The sequence below is a fragment of the Rousettus aegyptiacus genome, unplaced genomic scaffold (assembly GCF_014176215.1).
Source record: "Rousettus aegyptiacus isolate mRouAeg1 unplaced genomic scaffold, mRouAeg1.p scaffold_m13_p_3, whole genome shotgun sequence".
In the NCBI taxonomy this organism is placed as follows: domain Eukaryota; kingdom Metazoa; phylum Chordata; class Mammalia; order Chiroptera; family Pteropodidae; genus Rousettus; species Rousettus aegyptiacus.
In genome coordinates, this window is record NW_023416306.1 from 67,431,420 (window position 1) to 67,456,860 (window position 25,441).

General features: G+C 33.5%; 1 protein-coding gene across 16 annotated transcripts in view; it reads right to left on the minus strand.

Moving 5' to 3' along the window:
• LINGO2 (leucine rich repeat and Ig domain containing 2) overlaps positions 1-25,441 on the minus strand; it is a 1,061,594-nt gene that overhangs the window by 581,232 nt on the left and 454,921 nt on the right. For 15 of the 16 annotated variants that reach the window (XM_036217659.1, XM_036217649.1, XM_036217643.1 and 12 more), the window contains one exon: positions 20,245-20,341. The exons of the other annotated variant lie outside the window; for it this stretch is intronic. The gene's annotated coding sequence lies outside the window, so the exon portion shown is untranslated. The remainder of the gene's footprint in view (positions 1-20,244; positions 20,342-25,441) is intronic. 16 annotated transcript variants of the gene reach the window in all.

Sequence of the window (25,441 nt, forward strand, 5' to 3'; positions counted from 1 at the left end):
TGGGCTAATTGAGAAAGTAGAAGAAAACGGTGACTCTTAGACAAGCAAAAACAGTCTCTAATTTTGATACTAACCTATCAAAATGTGATATGTGTCAAGAGAAAGAATCAGATAGAGGAGAAATTTATCCCTGAGATCCAGCTAGAAAAGCCGTCTTTAGTCAAGCATTCAGCACCGTTCAAGGGAGAAGATATAGCATTTAGCGGCTTGATGGGTAGTTTTCCATATTGAATTAGGAATAATTTCTTATGAAACATTACCTTTAAACTATTTGCGCACTTTTTTTTTAACATCAAAGTAACTTTCTAATGGGCAATTTAATTTCCTACATCTTTTCTTACAAGGAGACTATAGTTTTCTCTTAGCAGGACTTATAAGTATTCTAATAACTGGAAAGAATTCTCATTTATAAACTAGAATTCTCATTCATAAATTCTGGTTTACGTGCTAGGGTTTTGTAAGTTTAAGAAGTATGAGTTAATCACCAGTGTGCAGGTTCTGGGTAGTTAAGGGACACAAGTCCAGAATGTAGTGACTCAAATGAACGAGGCCCTGCCTAGATTATCTTCAGTATTTCTTCATTATAACTTCTAAAACTTAGAAAAGACACCACAGTTAAACATTTCTCTCTGAGAGAACCTACTCAATCACTGCTGCTCCTGCTACTGCCATTGTTGATGCCTTGAACACACACCACCATGCACATTCAGTCTCTTAAGCACACTCAAAAATGATATACAAATATTATCATGGGAATGTGTGATTGCCCTGTAATCTAACACTATCATGATATTAGGATGAGGCCAATACCTCTCACTTTCCATAATAATTTATTGTGGCTACACTAAATAGTTCTATATATTCTTTTATTTACCTATAACTACCTTTTTGAGTTTTAACAGGCGTATTGCCAGTTCTAAAATTAGTGATTTTTTTACTTGTTTTGTGTGTGTGTGTGTGTGTGTGTGTGTGTGTGACTGACATATCAGTGTCAATAATTTAGAATTGTTTCCTGTCTCTGGACATGGCTTTATAAATAATGCTTTATAACATACTTGATTTCCTACAAGCTCCCAATAGTAGAAAATGACAGGTTTTATTCCTGAATTTATACTTCCATATATTTATTATAAAGAATATGGAAAGCTATAACATCATTACAAAGAAAATTATACGGATATACTAAAATTTCTTCTTAGTCTCTCAGTAGGTTGTAGTTATGTAAAGGTTACTTTGCCCTTCAGGAATTCAAAAATAACTAGCCTTTCAAGGCTATGCTTGCTTCCTCTAACATCACAATAAACCAAACCTTCCATGGAATTTGCGTTTATGCCTTACATTAGCTTGATATATTCTGCATTTAACCTTTATTATTACTTCAGTCTGTGTCACCTTCTATTGACAATGATTCTGAATGAAGTTATTTCTTTTTCTTTATTTTTACTGCTTATATAGCTTGTAGTTAATCATCCACAGCAGAATATTTAAATAAAATGAGACCAAGATGTAGAAAAATATATTCTAAACAGAGGGCTTCACAGTGATGGAAATAAAGATGTAAAATGCCTGAGCACAAGACAAAATAGATTGAATGGTATCCTGGATTATGTGTAAAGTACAAAATGATATCTGCAAAATTCCACTGTAGGATGACAGTGATTTGTAATTCTTCAACATAAAAATGAGAAGACTGGTTTCTATAAGAAGACAAGGAAACTTCCCATAAATATGGTTCAGATGATGCTTTGTAAAAAACACAACCTATAATCCATTCGACATATAATTCTGCCTCTACAGTTGCTCCAAATCTTTTATGAGAGAACATAGCTTCTTTCCATGATAATTATTTTGATGCCAAATTTAAATTAATAACACGTAAAACCAAACTTATACATTGCCTACTTATCTCACTTCTCTAAAAAATGGTCAATGCATTTTCATAAAGTAGACATTCATTTAAGAAGCATTTACGAAGCCCCTCATATGGTCCAGGGAATCCAATGAGCCTAATGAAAATCTGAAACACATTATTATTTATACATTAAGTCTAATAAGAATCTCTTAACCTCATGACCAGGCAACTAAATTCTCCTGACAGGCACTTTAAACCTATTCTCTAAAATGTTGTGTTGTTTTTCTTAATTTTCATATATAATCGAATTAAGCAAATTGAAAGAAAAGCAACTGCCCTCTTTCTTACAGTACATTACAGTATAGTTCCCAAATCTTTGCTATTCTTATTCCGATGCTATCTATTTTTTAGATTATTCCTCAGTTAAAAAATAAAACAACAACAACAAAAATATAAAAACAAATAATGTGTATATGTGTGTATATATAAAGAAACTACCAATATTCATCTCTGTTGACACAGTTTCACTAGATTAATCTCTATCAACTGTCATGGCATAGCATACATAGAAACGGGGGTGAAGTATGATTGATTGTGGCCAGAGGCAAACAGCTTGGGGCATTGTCCACTGCAAGCTCTCTCCAGACACTGTGAAGGTTGAGTTAGTGAATATCTTGGCACACTTGTGTCCAACAACACAGCATACCATCTCAAAAAAAAAAAACAAAAAACAAAAAACTGTGTCACATGTAGGACAAGTTACATAGTTCTAACTTTTTAAAACTTGTATGACTATCTCGTCAGTCAAAGCAAAGCACACATAGTTTTTGTAGCATATTTAAGACACAGCAAATAGATTTTTTGTTGTTGTTGTTGCTAAAAAAGCACACCTACAGACAATGAGAATCCTTGGAAAAGAAGCAGTAACATAGTATCCAAATAGTATAATGTAGTATAATGGCAATAGTAATGTGAATAGAAGTAGTAGCCATAGTAATTGCTAGCATGTCTCAACAATGTTGCCTACACTTCAAATTCCTTATCTTACTACATTCTCACAACACTTCTAAGAGGCAAATGTTAATTTATAGAGAAGGAAAAAAAAAAAAACTAAGTTTGCAGATATTAACCCATTTCCCGTTTGCCCTAAAAAGTACTTGCTGGCAGCACTTTTGGCTGCAGTGTTTACCCCAAGATAACTCATGGTTTACAGTCCTAACCTCACTCCCAAAGTTTGCCATGAAATATGTTGCTTTGATGATTATGTTCGCATTATTCTAGTATATCAATAGTCTTTGAAAACAAATGACGTCTTTCTATTTATAACATTCTGTTTTCAGTAGTGGTATTTCCATTTACGAAATATAGTGATTCTCAGTCGCTAAAAATGTCAAATCCTAGAAAATGTAGCATCCCTATGTGTGATGTTAACATAGTTCTCGAACAGTTGTTAGCTGAAGATTCATTTGAGGAATCCAATTTATGTATATATTTCTGTTATCTCAGGATTAGAGACAAGTTCTGTCTAGAAATAACTCCAAGAACAGTTTTTATATTTTATTTTCACATTGAAAACCAGTCAGATTTTCTTCTGCCTCAAAGAGCATGTTTATGTAAAATTAAATTAACAATCGCAGCGAGCTGCACTTTTCTAAATAGGAGATGAGTTAACTAGCTTATTATAAGTCACTCATTCAAGACATGGCAGAACTTGAAAGCTAGGTTGCCCCAATATAACCATTTATGATTTTATACTGCCTCCTAAAAATGACATAAAATATATTTAAAAAAAAAATGACATGCGTAGGTAAAAAAAAATAAACCTAAAACATATAACATTACTAGAATCAGTCAAGATGGATTTAAATTATCTTTTAATTTTCTTTTATTCACCCTCAATTCCTGAATAATTGAGAACACAGACTAGGAAGTAGTTAAGGAATTGTGAAAGCTGAGAACTATTCACTGCAATGGGAATGGGAAGAAGAAAAGTTGAGGGGGGAGAAAAAACAACCAACCAACCAACAGTCCAAGACCAGGATGCAATGAAAAATATGAAACAGAAAACCTAAATTAGAAGGACAAAGAAAAAGTTGACAAGGACTAAGCATCTTTTGTGTTAACCGCCAGAAGACAACAAGCAGTTTCCTGTTATCTCTGAGTCTGGTTAATAGGTAAACTGGATAACATGAGTAACAAAGTTGAGCCTTGCCGAGTAGAACAGCCATGGTGGAGTGGCTGAAAGTTGAAAATTAATTTTTTGGAAAAACTCCCACTAAGTATCCAGTCGTATTGGAAGTCTGGCAGAGTGACTGGATCGAGAGGCAAATAAGAAGAAAATTATGAGGAAACGATAAAAGAAAATTGTAGATCCTTTGAATCGTCCTGGAACACCAGGATTGCTCTCCTCAAAACAAAATCTACAGAAATAATTCTAAACTGACATGAATGGAATTCTCTCAAAGACTCTGTAACCCATGGGATATTTTCCATCTCCTAATCTGAGACAGTAGATTGAGTTGCTTATTAGCCTGCCATTCAGAGAATTTAGTTACAATGTCTGTGGGCTAGTGCCGAGATTTAATTCTCCAAATTCATTAATGTAGTGCCAGTTATATGACACTGCACTGAAGGTTGATTTATAAAGGCTCTACTGATATGGAATATATGTGAAAATCTTGAGTTAGTAAAAAAGAGGACCATTTTGACTTGTTCTTTAACCAGTTCATAATATCTTGATGAGTCACCTGTGACCATAACTTGCTCACAAAGAGTACGTTCTTATAGCATTTTATGAACAAGATAGGGCAGAGTGTTTAATAGGCTTTAATAGACTGACTCCACCAGGGCCATGTGCTTAATAAACAGCAAAACAAGACTAGGCTAGACTTGATCATCTGCTTCCCTCTGAGTCCCATTGTGACCACTCTGGGAACCTAACTATTGATTCTATTCTGCTCCACCATGCTCACAAGTAATGAAATCAGGAAAAGAAGAAGATGGTAAATGTATTCCATATAAGCCAACAACTATATTCACCAAAGTTCTAAGGGCTTTATCTACTTCGTAAGGTCCTACTCAACACTCCCACATGCAAAATTATACTTATAAAGATATTGACATCAATGAGAATTTCCAAAATCTTACTAATATTGTGTTTTAATAAAACTATTTTCAAAAAAATTAAAAGGCCTTTAGTTTTTTACTTTAAAATGTATAATGGGGTTCTGTCTCATTGTTTTCAAAGAAAATTCATGTATTATATGCTCCTGATGAGCTTCCGATCTATATTTCTAGATTCATCCATTTCCAAACAGACATATCTATTCAATTCTCCAATCTCTCCAATCTCTAACAATTCACTAATTCCTATACCAAACCCAGTATTTTCTGGTCTACGTTCTTTACTCATAGTGTACTCTTTAACTTTTTAAAATTTATTTTATATATTTGTAAAATTTAATCCTCTAAGACTACCTGATCCATGCAGTTACCTAGATTCAGCTCAATTTTTAAATCAAACCTTATTTGTAATTTATTATCATAGAATTTCATTCCTAAGATATCTTTCATAATTTCTACATGTCATTTTTCTCTACTAATTTATAAGCACAGTGACATGTTTTAACTTTCTTCTCTTATCTCTCTTCCTCCCAGGACAGGTAATGTTATTTAGGACACAGATATTTAACAATAGTTTACTAAATTATATCAAGTCAATGTCTTTCATATATTATTTATGACTCTTTTTTTCATTTATAAAACACCAACTACTGAATTTTTCTAAAAATTCAAAAATATTACTAGAAAAAAATAAAAACACTTGACACTGCTTAAACCCATATTATCTAAGTTTTGTTATTGCTGTTGCTATCTCTCTCTTTCTTTCTTTTTGGTAGCTTCCACCAGTCTAGTTAATGCACACAGTGCTTCGGGGCCTCAAAGGAATGAATTGCTACAGGGAAAGAGGCAAATTTTATGCCATTTACTTCACTATGAACTCTCGTTCTCAAAAAAGAAGGGGAGAATTTCTCCAAAACTATATCTTGTTGTTTCTTATTGACCTAACAGAATTGTTGAACACAAAGTGTGTCTGTTTTTTAAAGCAATGAGTTTAGCATTTTCTGTTTACCTAGTAAGGCATGTTCCTGAAATTCTAGGGAAAAATGAAAACAGTCACTCCTGATGGCAGATTAAAAGCTGCATTTGTGAGGGAAGGAAAAAAAGGGGGTGTGTGTGTGGTGGGGATAGCTGATTTTTTACTTACAGAATCCTTGTGATACAACAACCATGGTATGTTAAATATCAGGGGCAAATGCTACACAGTGAGAACACCAGATCTGAAGATTGAAGTATCAAGATTAGGATAAATATTAAATTTAGGGGAAACACATGTAAATTAAATATAAAAGAGGATATAATGAAAACTCAAGATAAAATTTAGAAGATTATTATATTATCTGCAGTTTATAATCAACCTCAAACTTATTTAGATACTTTTAAGAAGTTTAATTCTTTAATATAAACATATTTATTAAGCACTCTACTGAACATATGTTAGCCAGGGTATTGATATAAAGGAGCCCCAAATCTCAGTGGCCTACCAAAATAGAAGTTTATTTCTTACAAATGCTACATATCCTCTATGGAAATTCCAGGTGGGACTGCTTCACTATATCTCAGGTTTCCAAGTGAATGGCAGCTCTATACTCTTGTGACTGAACCAACTAGAGTAAGAGGCTTCCTCCATCACCTTGGCAAGAAAAGATATTCTGGAGGATCTCACATGCACAAAAAATGCTTAGATTTGACTCACTCAACCATTTCTCCTCAGAGCCCATCGATCATAAGAGCTACATGGCACAACCCAACAGTAAGGGGATGGAAAAGTACATTTCTCTAGTGTGTCTGGAAAGAGGGAAACTAAGTAAATGAGAACAACAGATATCTTCATCACAGGATATAAAAATTCAATCAACCCATAAATATCCACCACCGTTCGCTTCTTCTATAATCTGTGTTTTTACAACATATGTTTCTTTCAAGTAAATTTGTGCTACTAAGAGGAGATGTGTGATGAGGAGAAAAATCAGTGCAAGAATATGAACACAAAATAAATAAGGGGATAAAATACAAGAGTATCTTTATCTCCATACTCTCATAATGTATACCAGAGATCAAATTCACTCAACATTCACTGTCTGGCATTGTTTTGGGCTGATCCGTGTTTGAAAGGTTCGTTGCCCCCTCTGATTCATCAGAGTGTGTGACATACCCATTTGTTAAAGATTTTGAAAGTTACTCTTTACAAAGTATTGCAGGGAAGCCACTATGTCTTGGGTATAATGTATTATAAAACAATATTATAACAAAAATAATGACAATCAATTCATGGGAATCAAAAGGTTACATCAATGAACACTCCCAACTACTAATAAGTTTATCAGTTTCTTGTGACAACACTAAATAGTATAAATAACTTATGTTTTGCTAAATGGATATGTATATAATGGTTCCTCTTTATAGCTACATGCTTTATCTACTTGATAACCAAAAAAGACTTTTTCCAGAGCATTTCTAAAAACTACATTTACCAAGATTATTATTAAACAAAGGAACAGAGAAATTATGGCAAACATATTTATCTAAGACAAGAGAAAAAGTTTGAACTAACCAGATTATGTGTGCAAAAACATATGGGTCATCAAAATCATTTCCCCAAAGCTCTTTTATGACCTAAGAAGGCAAGCAAAAGCAGTTCATGTTTAATTAATGTATGGCGTATCTAGCATATTCGTTTTAGAATTCAACTTTGAAATTGATATTGTAGAGTTATATTGCAGCCCCTGGTGAAATAATTGAGCATAGGGTATTTATTTTCATTTTACCCGATATTTACAGTATGAGAAAAGTGAATTGAATTGATTGGGCATCAAGAGACCTAAATTTTGCCTCAACTTAATCTCTAAGTAGTAAATATGCAGATTTTTTTTTTTTTTTTTTATGATTCAGTTTCTTCAGCTTCTAACTCCAGCCTCTCTTGCCTTGGAGATTTTACATTCATGTAGAGATTTACAAATACCTCAAGGCTTTTCAAGAGGCAAATCTTTTCATAGTGGTAATGCACAATAATTAAGAGTATGAGCTCTGAAGACAAATTACCTGGATTTGACTCATAGTTTTACCATTATTTGCTTTCTAGCCAATGAAACAGGGATAATAATTCAGAAGATACTGGAAAGATTAAGTTAATATTTGTAGATGTATCTAGAATGTTGAAATAGAACAAGCATTCAATTATCATTAGCATTTTTTTTTTTTTTGCTATGTGAAAATATTATTACTGAATAGTGATCCAATGTACTGAGTTACTATTAGAAGAAAGTTTGGAATAGATTCTAAACCCTGTCTATATGGTGTTTAAGATAATTTTGGAAACCAAAATACATGAATAATTAGAGGGCAATACATTCCAATTTACCAAGTAAGTAGTAACCACAATGCCCAGAAAATATAGCCAAAGCTTTAAGAGGCAGGAAAATACTTTAATATTAGATATAAAAAAGGTATCAACATAGAAAACTTTTCTTTAGTTTCTAAAAGTTGGTGGAACAGATGTCCTCACTAACCCTCATACTGAAGACAACCTAAATGCTAGATAAAATATTGAAACACAAAATAAAACATTTTAACAATGTATTGATGATCCAGCAAGATACTTAAAAATATTCATTCTAAAGCAAGTGGGTTAAAGTTCAATGAATAATAAGGTAACGATATTTACATATTCTCAAAGCATCTTATTAATTGCAAAGGAAACAAATAGAATTTCAAAGCTACCTTATTAATCACAAAGAAAATGATAGTCATTACGTGATAGAGAAACCAGCAGTCACCAAATAATTAAAATTAATACTACCAATAATGAGAAAATTTGACAGTATGAGTTTACTTATATGGTGCAATGAAAATTTTACCTTTAAAATATTCCTACCAAAATAACTAAATCTAATCATGAGGAAACATCGGACATCCAAAGTGAGAAACCATCTATGGAACAACTGGCTGCTTGCTTCCAAACTTATGAGAGATTGTAGGACACTAAGAAGAGCTGTAATCCCATACTTTCTATTGCTATAAAGCAGGGGTCCCCAACCCCTAGGCTGCAGATCAGTACTGGTCAGTGGCCTATTAGAAACTGGGCTGCACAGCAGGAGGTGAGCAGCAGATGAGCAAACGAAACTGCATCTGTATTTAACAGCTGCTCTCCAGTGCTAGCATCACTTCCTCAGCTCCACTTTATTTAGATCATCAGGCATTAGATTCTCATAGATGCACTGGTCCCTGGTGCCAAAAGGGTTGGCGACTGCTGCTATAAAGGTCATTATTGGGACAATGGACAAAACTTGAATAATGTCTGTGGTGGTTTTAAGATCCATCCACAAATCTTTTATGCTCTTCCTAGCCTACTTCCTCTCTCCTTGAATGTTGGCCATCCTTAGTATCTCGCTTCCAACAAATAAAATGTGGTGGAAATAAAATGATGTCACTTCTAAAACTAAAACATATTGTGGGTTTCTCCTGGTTCTTGCTCTTAGATTGCTCACTCTGAGAAAGTTAGCCATTATATCATAATGACAATATGCAACTCTATGGATAGCTTCACATAGTGAAGAACTGAGGCGTCTGGCTGACAGCTGTGAAGTGTATCTTCCTAGAAACTGATAACCAAGCTCAGGCAAGTCTTTAAATGAGTGTTGCTTGACAACAAGCACTTAGGTACTTTGATCCAAAATCATTAAAGTTACTCCTGATTCCTGACCCACAGAAACTGTGAGGTAAGTGTTTGGGATTTTTTGTTTTGTTTAGTTTGTTTTTAATCTCTTTAATTATGCTATTATTATGTACATAACACAAAATTTACCATTTAAAACATTTCAGGTATACAGTTTAGGTGTATCAAGTGCCATTTTAGGTATACAGTTCAGTGATATTAAGTGCATTCACATTCTTGTGCTGCCATCATCACCATATACAGAAATTTTTTCATCCTGTACAACTGAAATTCTGTACCAAAATACAATAACTCCCCATTTCCCTATCCTAAACTCCTGACAATCATTTTATTTTCTGTCCCTATGAATTTGACTATTCTAGGTACCTGAAATAAGTGAAATCATATAATACTTGTCCTTTTATTACTTATTTCACTTAGCATAATGTCTTTAATGTTCATCCATGTAAACTAAATCAGAATCTCCTTCCATTTTAAAGCTAAATAATATTCCTTTGTGTGTATATACTACAGTTTGTTTACCCATTCATCCATCAATGGACAATGGGTTGCTTCTACTTTTGACTATTGTGAATAATACTGCTATGAATATGAGTACACATATATCTCCTTGAGTCCTTGTTTTTAATTATGTTAATAGTATCCTTTAATACATAAAATATTTTAATTTTTGTGTAGTCAATTTATCCATTTTTTCTTTGCTATACTTTTGGTGTCATATCCAAGGAAACGTTGCAAAATCCATTTTTGTGAAGATTTTGATTTTTTTCCCTAAGAGTTTTATAGTTTTAGCTCTTACATTTAGATCTTTGCAGCTTATTTGAATTGATTTTTTCATGTAGTGTAAAATTAAAGTCTAATCACATTTGTTTGCATGAGGATATACAGTTTTCCAAAGACCATTAGTTGAAAAGACTGCCATTTCCCTGTTAAACAGTCTTGACTCTTGTCAAGAAAGCATTTGACCACATATGTAAGGGTTTATATCTGGGCTCTCCATTCTAGTCTATTGTTTTATATGTCTGTCTTTATACTGAAAAATGCACTTTGATTATCGTAGGTTTATAGGGAGTTTTGAAATCAGAAATAATGAGACTTCCAAATTTGGTCTTTTACAAGACTATTTTGACTATAGGAAACCTTGAGATTCTATATCAATTTTAGGATATATTTTTCTATGTCTGCAAAAACTTTGTTGACATATTGATAGGAATTACACAGAAAAGATAGATTTTTGGGGGGTAGTACTGACATATAGATAATATTATCTTGCAATTCGTGGACACCGAATGTTTTCCTATATGTTTGTGTATTCTTTAATTTCTTTCAGTAACATTCTGTAGTTTTCAGTGGACAGTCTTTTGCCCAGTTGATTAAATTTATTACTAAGCATTTATTCTTTTTAATATTATAAATTAAATTGTTTCTTAATTTCCTTTTCTCATTGATCATTGCCAGTGTATAAAAATGCAACTAATTTTTGTGCATCCTGAAACTTAGCTAAATTAATTAATTAGCTCTGACAGGGTTTCTTGTGGAATCTTTAGGGCTTTATTTTAATATATAATATCATATTATCATATCATGTCATCCTTTCCAATTTGGATGTTTTGTATTTTTTTTTCTTGACTAATTGCTCTGGCTAGAACTTCCATTATAATGTTGAACAGAAGTGACAAAAGTGGCTACCTTTGTCATGTTCCTTACCTTAGAAGAAGAGCTTTCAGTCTTTCACCATTATGTATAATGTTAGCTGCGGGTTTTTCATTTATGGTCTTTATTATGTTGAGGTAGTTTCCGTCTATTTCTAATTTGTTGAATGTTTTTATCAGAAAAGAGTGTTGATTTTGTCAAATGCTTTTTCTGCATCAATTGAAACAATAATGTGCTTTTTTTCCCCTTCACTTTGTTAATGTGATCACTGGTTGATTTTTTAAATTTTATTAAATTAAAGGGGTGATATTGGTTAATAAAATTATGTAGGTCTCAATTCTATAACAGTTCATCTGCATATTATAGTGTATGTTTACCACCCAAAGTCCAATCTCTGTCACCATATATTTGACTCCTTTTACCCTTTTATACCTCTCCTCCAGCTCCTTTTTCTCTGATAATCACCATACTATTGTCTGTAGCTATGAATTTTTGTTTGTCTGCCTTGTTCATTTGCTACTTCAGTTTTATATCTCACATATGACTGAAATCATATGGATTTTGACTTTTCCTGCCTGTCTTATCTCACTTAGCATAATATTCTCGAGGTCCATTCATGTTGTCACTAATGGCAGTATTTCATTTTTTTCTTGTGGCTGAGTAGCATTGTATTGTACATATGTACCATATCTTCTTTATCCAATCGTCTATCAAAAGGCACTTTGGTCGTTTCCATGTCTTGGTCATCATGAATAATGCTGCAATGAACATAGGGTTACATGTATCTTTATGAATAAATGTTTTCAATTTTTTTGGATAGATACTCAGAGAAGAATTGCTGAGTCATATAGTAATTCCGTTCTTAATTTTTTGAGGAAAAAATTTCACAAGCAGACTATGAGGGTTCTTTTTTCTACACAACCTCTCTAACTCTTGTTATCACTTCTTGTTATTGATAGCCATTTTAACAGGTGTGAGGTAGTATCTCATTCTGGTTTCGGTTTGTTTTTCCCTAATAGCTAGTGAGGTTGAGCATTTTTTTTTATGTTTGTGAACTATTTGTATGTCTTCTTGGGAGAAGTATCTGTTCAGTTCCTCTGCCTATTTTTTTATTGGGCTGTTTAGGTTTTTATTGTTGAGATGTATTAGTTCTTTACATATTTTGGATATTAACCCCTTATCAAAGACATTGTTCGCAAATTTCTTCTCCCATTTAGTTGTTTGCCTCTTTGTTTTCTGATAGTTTCTTTTGCTATGCAGAAGTTTTTTTAGTTTGATATAGTACCATTCATTTACTTTTACTTTTACTTCTCTTGTCTTTGAGATCAAATTCATAAAATATTTTCTAAGACCAAGGTCCATGAGTTTAGTACTTATGTTTCTGTTGTGCAATTGTTTCATGTCTTATACTTAGGTCTTTGATCCATTTTGAGTTAATTTTGGTGTACGGAGACAGATAACAGTCTAATTTTATTTTTTGCATGTGGCTTTCCAATTTTCCCAGGATCATTTATTGAAAAGGGTTTCTTCTCTCCATTGCATGTTTGTCTCCTTTTTGAAAATCATTTGCCCATATATACGTGGGTTGATTTCTGAGCTTTCAATTCTATTCCATTGGTCCATGTGTGTTTTTCTGCCAATACCATGCTGTTTTGATTACTGTGACTTAATAGTATAATTTTAAGTTATGGAGTATGACACCTCCAGCTTTGTTTTTGCTCAGGACTGCTTTAGCAATTTGGGGTCTTTTGTGGTTCCATACAAATCTGACATATATATATATATATATATATATATATATATATATATATATATTTTGCTCTATTTCTTTAAAAAGTACCATTGGGATGTTGATGAAGACTGCATTAAATTTGTATATCACTGTAGATAATATATCCATTTTACCTATGTTAATTATTCCAATCCATGAACATGGAATATTCTATGTCTTGGTATCTCCTTCAATTTCTTTTAATAATGCCTTGTAGTTTTCAGAGTTAGGAAATTACCATGCTTTGTTAAGTTTATTCCTAGGTATCTTATTATTTGTGTTGCAATTGCAAAAGGAATAGTTTTTTTTTCTTTTTCTGAAATTTCATTGTTAGTGTATAAGAATATAATGGAGTTTTATATGTTGATTTTGTATCCTACAAATTTAATGAATTTGGTTATCGTTTCTAATAATGTTTGGTGGAGCCTTTAAGGTTTTCAATTTAACAAATCATGTCATCTGAAAAAGGTGAAAATTTTCCTTCTTTAGTTCTAATTTGAATGTCTTTTATTTTTTTCTCTTGCCTGATTGCTCTGGTTAATACTTCCAGTACTATATGCTGAATAACAACGGTGAGAGCAGACAACCTTGTCCTGTTCCTGATCTAAGAGGAAAAGCTTTCAGTGTTTCACCAATTTGTTGTTATACAGTTGTTCACAGTACTCTCGTATAATCTCTTGCATTTCTGCAAAATTGGTAATAATGTCCTTTCAATTCTGAGTTTAAGTATTTATGCCTTCTCTTATTCTTAGTTCGCCTAGCTAAAAGTTTGTTAATTTTATTGATATTTTCAAAGACTTAGCTCTTGCTTTTGTCGATTTTCTCTAAACTTGAATAGAGCACTAAAACTAAATTTTACATTATAGATTTTCAGAAGGAAAGGAGAGAAAAAACAATGAGTAAGGGTAATATAGAGATAAATAATTACTGAGAATTTTCCAGAATTGGTGAAAGATGCCAGTATAAAGTTTAAGTAATCTAAGATCAAAAAAGTAAATTAAGAAATACAAAAAAGTTAATGCCTGGACATATTACAATAAAACTGCAAGGTATCAAAGACAAGGAACAATATTGAATGTAGTAGAAAGAAAATATTAAAAATATCTTTACAGAAAACAATTAGCTTGACAACTGACTTCTAAATAGCAACCATGTACACCAGTAGCCAGTATAGCAACAGATGAAATATGCTAAAGCAAAATAACCCTTCAACTTAGAATCATATATTCAACAAAATGTCTTTCAACTATGATAAAGAAATAGACATTTATAGACAAAGAAAACAGCTTTTGCTATCAATTGGTAATTATTAATATACTCTAAATGTAATTCTTCAGGCAGAAGAGAGAAATCTCAGATGGAAGACTTCAGATATAAGAAGAAATGGTAAGCAAACACAATGGACAATATTAATATTTACTTATATAAAACAAAAATAAAATTGTCATTAGGATTAAAAATTCCAACAGAACTAAAATACATGACAATTGCATATAAAATTTAAAAAGGCTCATTGTAGTTATTATTCTAAACTCTTATATTGTTTAGAAAGTGAGTGAAGATTGAACTTCACGCTTAGTGGGGTTTTCTATAGATGATAACATTTTAATGTAATCATTAAAAACTAGGAAAGAGAATATAAGTATTAACTAATGAAGGGAAAGATAAATGGGAACAACTAATTAATTTAAAATAATTAGAGAATAGACAAAGAAATACAAGAATGAGTAAACTCAATATAATATTAAAGATATAAAGAAAATATATGTTTTTAATTAATCTAAATAGACTAAGTATTTTGCTAAAATACAAAATTCAAAACAGTGGCTAGCATTGGTAAGCATGCAATATAATTCTATTTTTCTAAAATTCAGAAATTTATAAGATGTGCATCCTACAGCAAATATATATTGGTAAAAATGTGTCAAAACCATAATGAAAAGCAAAAGAATTATAAATAAAATTCATGAGAGGTTACCTTTTAACAAGAAAAGAGATTGGATTGGGGAAGAATATATGGTTTGCTTCAGAATATATTAATGTTTTTCTTACACTGGATGGTATGCATAATGTTATACACATTATAGTTTTAATTATACCTTGTGCATATTTTAAACATTTTTTTCACATCTCTATTCAGTAAAATCAATTAAAAAGAGGCATCATCAGAAATAAAATATTCTGGACAGATGTAGAATGTATTATATTGTTGTTCTGATGCCAGGTTGTACTGTCAAATTGAGAAGGAGAGTTGTTTTTGACTGCAAATCCAGCCTGATCAGTAACAGTGCAAAAACTAAATCTGTGTCGGGTCCAGATGACTTTTAAGCTCTACCAGGTAGGAAAGCAGGATAGATGACAAAACTGTCCCAGTTCTTCACTCCTCCCTGCATCTAGTCTCTCTGTAGTGTTACTTTGCAACTAACTACTCTCATCAAGAGATAGAGAGCTTTTGTCCACCTCGTATATTTGGGCCGGCCTTGTAACTTGCTGTGGTCAATAGAATGCAGCAAAAACAATGTTAGGCTAGTTCTAAGAATTGGCTTCTAGAAGCCTTGAAAGCTTCTATGCTTTGTCTTGAAAGCCTCTGCTCTTTGTCTTAAAACCCTGTCAAGATGTGAATTTGTTCAAACTAATAAATTGTATGATGAGAGACATATGGCCCAGAGAGCCCTGGTGCCTTAGCTAGAAAACTGCAAAATAAGTGAGTGAGGTTATTCTAGACTAGCCAACCCTGGCCTAACCACTGCTGACTTCGTATGCATGAACAAGTTCAGCTGAAATCATTGGAGCCCAGGATCACCAAAATCACTCACTGACCCACAGATCTGTGAAAAATCATCAAATAATTGTGTCAAGCAAGTGAATTTTGAGATAGTTTGTTTCTCAGCAAAAAATCATGAATCACTAAAGCAGTTATCAACCATAAATAGATTCTACAATTCTACAAACACTACTTCCTTCCTTTTTTTCCTGAAAGTACTCATAAAACATGTTTACCTGGTTATAATTTTATAAACCAATGAAATACTTAGTAGTCATGAACATTTCTATTGTGTATAAAATGGCCCTGTTTTAGAATATTTGAGACAGGAAAGTCTTCAAAAATTATAAAGTCTGAGAAAATAGATTTTAAATTACTTTTTAGAAAAGAAATAGAGTAAAGTTTAAGGATAAAACAAAAAAAAAAAACCTGAAGGAAAATTACACATGGATGAAACTAAGATATGCTGATCCCCCTTAAATTCTGGCACTGGGAAGACCCTTATGTACTGTGGAGCCACGGTGTTCATGAGAACAGAAGAACAGGGGTGGCAGAAGGTATTTTTAACAAAGTCATCAAGGCACTCATGAGGATAGCATATTTTCCATGAACAAGCAGCATAATTTAGTATCTGCTTTAACACCACATACAGCATAATGGAAATGGCACTTTCAGAATACTGATTCTCCCACAGGGAACTCAACAGTGAACTAGGAAAAGATCGCATGCTCTGACAGCTGATTGGTGAATTAATTAGGTGTTGCACTTTTTAAATTCTATTGTAAATTACATGTGGCGCATGCATTCAGAGTTATAAAAAGGTTTTAAGGATATTAGGTATCACACAACAGTAAGAGAAAATGTAATCTGATCCAGAGTGAAGTCCAATGCAAATAGGTTTACTAGAGACATGCTGAGATTAATCTTATCTCCCTCTCTGAGAAGAAAAATTAGACTGGGTGGCAAAATTATTTAGGCTCCAAGTGAAAGGAATTGCTACCTTTTTATTGCCCTCTCTAAAGTTTTCTTGATTCAGACTTCATACTTATAAACTTTCTACCCATCTCTAAAGTTATTCCTCCTTATATAACCTATCAAGTGACAAAAGATTTTGAAGACAGAGCAGAGGGAGGACCATTTTTCACTTTGCAATGACTATATCCTGGTCATTGCTACCTGTAGTCTCTCAAGAAATATTCTTTTGTTGTAGGCCTTTGTTGCTAAGTACATCTTGTTATGTAAGATATTTATCTGTTTTGTGATCTTGGGCAAGTTATTGAATCTCTTCAGCCTTCAGTATCTTCATCTGCAGAATGCAGATAGTGATAATATTCATTCTGTTATAGGGATTAAGTGAATATTGTGAAGTCCTTAAAATAGTGCCAGGCACATGTCAAATGTTATAAAATTGTTGCATAAATATTGATACAAAATCATGTTATTCTATTGCCACTGAGATCCGTAACCATTTAAACCTTTTATCATTCAATGGATAGATTTTTATTTCCAACATTCTGAATGAAAATGGGTCTTTTCTCAGAAAACACAGTTATCACAGAGTGACGTTTATAAATACTAATAATGTTTCATGTACTGAGAATAGGAGTATAAAGTTTCACAGAAGATTTACTATATTTTCCTATTATCTTCTATAACTGGAAGGATAAGGAGGTAAGTACAGGGTAGAAATTATATCTGTCAGACAAAAAAAGGAGGGCACTTAAATTCATTTCAAGCCTCTTTTCTGGTAACAGATTGTGCTGCAAGCAAGTTGAGGTGTGGTTGTCTTATGATTAGCTATCCCCCTGTCCTGTGGGAATGGCATGCAGCAAATGCAAACCGATTCAACTCTTACTTTCAGCAAAGCACTGGGAAGGGTGATGAAGAGAATGTGAATCAAACACTAAAATAAGCTCCTCCCCTTCAAATTTCCAAATTATTTATAAATAATATTTTAACCTATTCCAATAAAACTTTGATCTTGAAAGTCCCTATAGGCATAGAAAGAACATGTAAAACATTTTAAAAGGTTATTCTTAATTTTAGTTCCTTTCTCTTGTACTAAAGATAACTGTTGCATCATAAAATATTTAATTATTATTCTTATCTGTACTGTTAACTCATATACATATGAATAATAAATGAACATAATAGGTGTTCAATACATGTGTGTTTTGGTAGTCCATGAACTGCAGTGGGAAAAAGAGCTGCTTCTTGGGAACTTCTTTAGTATTGACAATAGCTCACATTTACCAATAATGTGTGTTAATATATTGTTAGTATTGTGTTTAATCTTCAAAACACTACTATAACACAAGCACTAAACAGAAAAATGAGGTGGCATTCCAACCTAGTCTACCCTTGATCCAAATAAGAGATTGGATCTACTCTTAAACTGATCCTACAGCAGCAATGCTTCACTATCGTATATGCCATTAGATAGGTTTACTTCCCAGGCGTGTACAACAGGTTTGCTTATGAGTTTCCTAGTACCTTATGCACACATGAAAATAAATAACTGCACTATTCAGTGAAATTATAAGTTAAAAATAAACAAGTTTCCACGAGACGCTCTGCTATTTGGAGGGCTGAGACTGGAGGGAAGCATGTCCCATATCTCTTCAATGGAGAAACTTTATAAAGGATGTAGAAAACCACACCATGAATAACATTTCTAGAGTAAATGCAAGCATGGGTTTCCAGCATCTCAAATACAAATTACTGTAAGTGAATTGCATTGATTCAAGCTATGGCTTAGTGAAAACACTTCTACAGAGTAAATACAAAGATTGTAATAGTCTTGTTTAATCAATTCATAAAATTTATGCCATATAAATGAATGAAAAGGATTCACATTATTCAAGCAGTCCTCCCTCAATATTATGTCTTGCTACTACATTGCTGATTAATACTGGCTGGCAGAAATTGGGATGTACATACTTTAGGATGAGTCACAGACCACAAATACTTGCTGTTACTGAGTAAGGAAGGACATAGCCCTAAGCTTAAAAGCATGCATAATTTTGGCATCTTCTCAAAAGCTGAAATGCCTAACCAGAACACCTACCTGAACAGACTGCCATTGTATCTATGCAGAGAAGTACAAAAGGGAATACCTATGGCTAGTGTCTAGGCTTTTCTCAGAAAAACAAACTAGTTTTATCCAACACATGAAATCTGATTGAAAGGACAACATTTTATCCTAATCATAATTCTAAGCCATCAAAATAATAAATACCTATAAAACACTTAACAATTCTATGCTGTAAAATGTACCCCTATATAACTAATGTTGAGCTCTAATTAAAAGTCAGTTAAATGGCAAAGCATACAGTTTGTAATAGCTTATTTTAAGTTATTCTTTCTTACCATTATTAGTCCTTGAGCCTCAATGACAACATCATATAATAAGTAGTCATTTTTCATCCTCTTTCAAAGACTAGTAACTTAGCCCCACAAACAGGCAAATTTCCAAAGTGACAGGTTCAGTGATTGTGAACCCATTACAGGAATAATGACAGTGTACTTGGGATTGTAACTGCTAAAACCTTTTGCCTTACTATTGGCAACTTATGTCAAATAAATTAAATTCAGAGATTTGGGGAGCTAGAAATATTCTTAGGGTCAGATGTAAACTGTCACTTCTTCAAACACTGGTTGATACATAAATCCCTGGTGAGAAGCAGTTGGCCAGTCAAACAAACCAGGTAACATCTTTAGGGGCAAGATTCTCAACCCTTTATGTAGCAGCTCATTTTTTTTGGGGGGGAGGATTCTAATTTTTACATTTTTATTTGTTTTTGTTTACTTAAACTGAATTCATATAATATTGTTTTAAAATTTTTACACATATCGGATCACATTACACTCAAATGTCCCAGGACCTTTCTCGAGTCACAGCTATAAAAGTCTTACCTCCCTTCCAACTGACAGATTCAAGTATCATCATCTCTAAAACTCTGAGTATTACCTTCTCAAAACAAGGCATGTCTAATTTGTTCACATATTCAAATTTCCTCATTATCATGTTTCCTCTCAGCAGTTATTCTTGAGTTACAAATGTCCTTCTTCAACTTGTAGACTGAGCTTACAGTTTTGGGAGTGTTTTACTCAGAATACTGACTGATTTTGTAGCCCCTTCTCTGTTTAATATGCCTGTTAATGTCATTTACATTCTAAGTACATGTTGACCATCATGCTGGTGATATTTCCCTTTTAAATGTGAATCATCAATTCTTTGTACAACATAAAATGTCTCTGCTATATTCACAATTTATTTCACTCTTTACTAACATGTATTTTTAAAAAATTCTAATGGCTTAAGAATGGAGAAGATAATTTTTAAAACCTCACCAAAGGTTTTAAGAAAATAACGATTAGCAATAAAGAATAGGAAAATAGATCAGTACCTGTGGGGGTTGTGGGAGACAAATCTCCTCTGCCATTTCAGATAAAGACTTGACTGTATCAGCAAAGGAGAAAAAGCCAGTGTTGGGAGAAGAGGGGCTGAAAATGGAAGTGAAAATGAGCTGAATTGTTAGAACAAGAATCTAGAGGATACAAGATTTTTCATTCTGCTTATGTTACATACTTTGAACTTATTAAAATGAAATTTCTCAGTGCAGACAAATTTCCATATGGCTTTGATGTTTTATAAAAATCACATCAAAATCAAATGAAATATTAATTTTCAAATAACCTCTAGTCATTTAATAAATTAACAGTGTGTTTCATTTTTCATGGATAAAAATAAAATCACCTCCTATCTACTAATAAGATACTTCAGAAGACAGTCAGTGTTCTTTGGATTCACAATCGGGAAATGTAGGAATTCACATAAATTCAAGCAGGAAAAAAGAGGTTAATTTATCAGGATTACTTAAATTGGCTAAAGGAAATATAAAAGAATATACTAAGAAATATTCAAAGAAGAATTATATTTCACAGTGTCTTTGAAACATGTCGAATTTATCATATTTTAAGTGCCATTAAATGTTCTTTTTGATTGGAAGAGCCCTGTGAATGATAGGTTCATGCTGGGCAAATGAGCATTTTCCCCTAATTCTCTTCACATGACTGTCTGCCCATTCTTTCTCTATTATCTCATTGAAGTTAGCATAATGGAGACCCTTGTAAAATATGAGCCTATGCCTTATTATATAGTTCATAATTTATTATGATGCTTTTTTTTAAAAAAAGTAATAATTCAATATATTCTTTGTATATTTAATTTCTCTTCTATTCCTCCTTGAAATATATATTTGTTTCTCATTAAGCCTATATTTCTATTCATAGAGAGTGAGAGTTTCCTTTGGATTCAAAAACAGCATCCTAAACTGGGACTGGTGTGTGTGTATGTGTGTGTGTGTGTGTGTGCACGCCCACATGTGTGTGTGTGTGCATCCACTGTTTGTTACTAGGTGAGCCATTTACATGCAAGTTATTCTTTCCTTGCTATTCTTGTTTGTCTGATAGACATGTGCTGGAAGCAGACATATTCTCTTTCTAGGAAACCCATTTTCTAGAAGAAAATTTTCTTTGCTTCATTTTTTGGCCTTTATGAGGACATAAGTGATACAGCCGCATAAGTCAACATTTAGTGGCATTAATGAGGCTTTTCTTAATAGTGACTAGTCAAGCCTTATCTCTCTGGACACTCGTCAAATCTTAATAATTCCTTTCTCCATAATTTTATGTGGTGAAAAGAAAGTAGTGATTGCAAACGTCTTAATTTACTCTCTAACAACTGAAAACAAAAAATAAAAATTATGTTAAAATATTTGGTAAAGGACTCCCAGCAAAGAAAGAAAAGGTAGAAAAACTAGTAAAACTTTCTAAAGAAAAAAAAAAAGAATGTCATTCACATCACACATATACAACCTCTGAAAGATTCTGAGGTAGTTTTTATTCTTATAATTGCAATTTTTAAAATACTGAGTGAACAATGTTATGCCTTATAAGGATAATAAAAAATACCAGAGTAACTCAGCTTCTACTTTAAATAATAGTAGTATGCCTTCACTACATGTCGTAAGAATTAATAAATACCTTTATTAATATAGCAATGAAATACATATTATGTATAACACTTGAAAATGCTAATATTGTTTTTAAAAGGACAAAAAAAATCACTTTAAGCAAACAAAAAACATGTATAGACTATCTGAAACATATCACATGTAACATACATGATAATTTTACAGAGAAAAATGTAAAAGCCCAGCAATAGATTGTCATGTGCCAATAACTTCCCACAGTCACTTGAAGCAAAGAAACCAGAGGAACTATTTCATTCAATATATGGCTAAATAAAAGAAAATTAACTTCCTCATATAGAGAAACTAAGTCTTAAGACCAAAAAAAAAAAAAAAAAAAAGGTATTTCAGCTCCCGGTCAAGATGACAGAATAGATAAATGCTGTGCTCACCTACTCTCACAACCACATCAAAATTACAACTAAACTACAGAACAACCATCATTGAGAATTACCTGAAATCTAGCTGAACAGAAGTCCTACAACTGGGGAAAACATGGAAAAGGCCACCTTGAGACCAGTAGGAGTGGGCAGAGATGCGGAACACGCTGAATCCACAAATGCATGTGGCGATTAAAAATCGAGAGAGTTATCTTGGCTGTGAAGGTCACCCTGGAGGAGTAAGGGGGGTCCCGGCCACACCTGAGGCTCCTCAGCCAAGGGTTCCAGCGCTAGAAAGAGAAATCCTCCTAACACCTGGCTGTGAAAACCAGCAGAGATTGCGGTTGAGATGAAGGGTAGCTGATTTCCTCCTGAAAGACCCACTCAGAGACTTATCACTGACGAATTTACTTACTCTGAGCTTCAGGCCTGGGGTAGCTGCTCAAAAAGCTCCAGGGACACACGGGGAGGTACTGAGTTGTCTGACTTTGGGATGAGGGCTAGAGAGGCAGAACTTTCCAAGAGAGAAGTGCTGGCAGAATCCAGTGTTCCTTTGTTGAGCCTTTTCTGTTCCCTGCATGCAGACGCAGGCAGCCACCATATCTGCATCTCCATCAACATAACTAACATTGGTTTCCCTGCCCTAGTGATTCTATGAGATTCTGCCCCTCCCAACTTGCAGGCCCACCCAAACCACCTTCACTGGTTTCTCCATACAAACAGCCTATCTTGGCTCATGCTATGGACTTTGCTAGAATCTCTCAAAGTTTCAGAAAACCTAAATAAGGAGTATCTGGCCTCAATGTGCCCCTTACCTCTTGCTGAGCAGCCTCAAGCCAAGCACTATCTGGATTTGTGGCTTGGCTCCTTGAAGCACATCGAAGTCCATCATGGGGGATGACCACCTGCAGATTGCTTGGGGGCTCATGCCACCTGACTCTGGGGAGGGCACAGGGTGCAAATCAACTTGGCTTGCAGTAAGGCAAGCACGTGCAGTGGCTAGCTTAGGTCTTAGCCAGAACAGTACCCGGGGCACATATGAGGACGACATACCCAAAAGAAAGACTAGGCAGACTAAAGTGCATCCTGCTCTGTAAGATCAGCCCCTGTACAATAGCTCCCCCACTGGAGTCTCTGGTCAGTCCTCACAACCAATTAGCCTAAGGAGCGATCCTTCCTACTGACGTGCTAACAGCAACCAAGGCTCAACTACAATAGAAGGGCACAAACAACCTATATAATAGACACATCTGGAGCACCCAGCTCAGGTGCTCAGGGAGACTGTGCCACTGAGTCCCAAAAAACAACTATTACATAAAGCCATTCTACTAAGACTGGAGACTTATGAGTCCTATCTAATACATAAAAATAAACATAGAGAGGCAGCTTAAACAAGGAGACAAAGAAATGTGTCCCAAATAAAAAAAAAATAAATTAAAAAAAAAAAAAAAAAACAGAACAAAGCTCCAGAAAAAGAACTAAACAAAATGGAGACAAATAATGGATCAGATGCAGACTTCAAACACTCGTTATATAGCTACTCAGTGAACTTATGGGAAGAGTAGGTGAATACAGTGAGAATTTAAACAAACAGCTAGAAAACATAAAAGTAGAGCTAGAAAACATATAAAAGAACAAGTCAGAAATGAATAATACAATAACTGAAATGAAGAATACCTGAAGAGGAATCGACAGTAGATTAGATGAAACAGAGGGTTGAATCAGCAATTTAGAAGATAAGGTAGCGGAAAACATCCCATCAGAACAGCAAGAAGAAGAAAAAAAGAAAGAATGAGGATAATTGAAGGGACTCATGCGACAATATCGACCGTACCGACATTTTCATCACAGGGATATCAGAAGGAGAAGAGAAAGTAAGGAACTGAATACCTTTTTTCAAGAAATAATGATTGAAAACTTTCCTCTACTAGCGAAGGAAATAGATATACAAATACAGGAAGCACATAGTGAACAAGGTGAATCCAAAGAGGCCCACACCAAAACATATCTTAATTAAAATGCCAAAGGTTAAAGACAATGAGAGACTCTTAAAAGCAGCAAGAGAAATGTAATTAGTCACCCACAAGGGAGCTCTCATAAAATTGTCAGCTGATTTCCCAACAGGAACTTTGCAGGTCAGAATGGATTGACAGGAAATATTTAAAGCCATGAAAAGCAAGGGCCTACAACCAAGACTACTCTATCCAGTAAAGCTATTGTTTAGAATTGAAAGACAGATAAAGAGCTTCCCAGAGATAAGAAAAAGCTAAAGGAGCTCATCAGCACTAAGCTAGTATTACAGCAAATGTTGGAAGGACTTCTTTTAGACGAAGAAGAAAAACAAAAACAAAAAAGTTTAAAAAATATGAATAATAAAATGGCAATAACTAAATACCTATCAACGATTATTCAATGTAAATGGATTAGATGTTCCAATTAAAAGAAAGCCTGGCTAAATGGATGATAAAATGAGACCCTTACATATACTGCCTACGAGAGACTCACTTCAGATTGAAAGACACACATAGACTGAGAGTATAAAAAATGGAAAAGATGTTTTATGAAAATGAAACAAACAAACAAACTGGAGTAATAATACTTATACCAGACAAAAGAGACTTTAAAACAAAGACTTTATAACAAGAGAAAAAGAAGGATCCAGTATTCCCACTTTTGGGTATTTATCGGAAGAAACCCAAAATACTACTTCAAAGGGATATATGAATCCATATGTTCATTGCAGCATTTTTTACAATAGTCAAGATATATAGGCAAGCTGTGTGTCCATCAACAGATGAATGCGTAGAGCACAGGTGTACATATATACAATGGAATATGTAATGAAACATAATGAAATATAATGGAATATAAATGAAATATTATTCAGCTATGAAAAAGAATAAAATCTTGCCACCTGGCAACAATGTGGATAGACATAGAGGGTATTATGCTGAGTGGAGTAAGTCAAAGAAAATCAAATGCCATATGATTTCACTTACATGTGGATTTAAAGAACAAAATAAACAACAAAATAGAAACAAACTCATAGATATAGAAACATTTTGATGGTTTCCAGATGAGAGGGGATTTGGGGGTGGGTGAAAAGGGAGGAGGTCTTAAGAAGTACAAAAAAGTAGTTATAAACTAGTTGTGGGGATGTAATGTAATACATAAGGAATATAGTCAATAAT